The sequence below is a fragment of the Herpailurus yagouaroundi genome, unplaced genomic scaffold, assembly GCF_014898765.1.
Source record: "Herpailurus yagouaroundi ecotype Mexico unplaced genomic scaffold, PumYag 100, whole genome shotgun sequence".
NCBI lineage: Eukaryota > Metazoa > Chordata > Mammalia > Carnivora > Felidae > Herpailurus > Herpailurus yagouaroundi.
The window spans coordinates 62780698-62781705 of record NW_024412391.1 but is presented as its reverse complement, the minus strand read 5'-3'; the positions used below and the strand labels follow the sequence as shown (position 1 = coordinate 62781705).

General features: G+C 56.4%; 1 protein-coding gene across 1 annotated transcript in view; it reads left to right on the top strand.

The window, feature by feature from the left end:
- The first annotated feature begins 705 nt into the window (after positions 1-705).
- The window catches only part of PPP1R9A (protein phosphatase 1 regulatory subunit 9A), a 323453-nt gene continuing 323150 nt past the window's right edge, over positions 706-1008 (top strand). The window contains exon 1 of the mRNA XM_040472620.1: positions 706-809. The gene's annotated coding sequence lies outside the window, so the exon portion shown is untranslated. The remainder of the gene's footprint in view (positions 810-1008) is intronic.

Sequence of the window (1008 nt, the reverse complement as noted above, 5' to 3'; positions counted from 1 at the left end):
TCAAAACATTAATTTTTTGTGCCTTATAGAATATTAACCAGTCTTCTCTCTTTGCTGTTTGTCCCTAAAGGTCTCTTTTCCACATCCTTGTTTGAATGGGTTGTAGTATCTTGCGATTCCCTCCCTAATTAATGTGCCAAATGGCATTTTGGACACACTTTCATTTTATATTTCTATGAGAGTTATGGTTTACCCTCTTGAAAACTTGTCCTTTAGTCGTTTTTACTCTATGGAGTTTTTGGAGGATTGGCTTAAAGATCTACATTGACAGACATGATCAGTTTCATAAACATTGCCGCAAAAAAGACACTTGGGGTATCTTTTTAGGGAGGAGGTAGGAGTGGGCACTGGGCATTTATAAAAGAGCAGGGTGGGGCCGAGCAAGTCAGAAGACCTCCTAATCCTTTTCCTTTTAACAATGGAGACTTGAGGTCAAGGTGGGTGTTAGGCCGGCAAGGCGGCCTAGGTGTGGGCCAAACCGGCCTGGAGAGTAGCCTGGGGTTTTAGATGCCCTGGGGTCATGAAGTTAACTGCATACTTTGTGCAGGCCCAGTAGCAAGCGGACCAAGAGCCCAGTTTCTGCCGAACCAACCCCGGTAGCAGAAAGGCGGACGGGCCCCAGAAGGGCAGGCCTTGCCCTAGGCCGGGGAGGCCCCTAGCCCACGGCCGAGGGGGTGGGGCGGCCTCGCCTCGGGCCGGTGCTTTTCGCCCTCGGTTGGCCGCCAGAGGCTCCCTCTCTCTCCCTCTCCTGGGATTTTGCTGCCGGGCTCCCTCTCTCTGCGGCCCTAGAGTTAATCCCATCAGCCGAGGTGAGGCACCTGTTACCCTGGGCCTTCCTCACCCCCGCGGCCTCTCTCCCACTACACCCTGGCTCCCGGGCGGCCCAAACGGCCCGCAGCGGGTGACCGCACGTGGGCCAAGCCCCTTCCGCGCCCCGAACCCCTCCCCGGGCCGGCCCGAGTGGGCGAGCGTGTCGCGGCCCGGGCCGCCGCCCGCCCGCAATGGCGT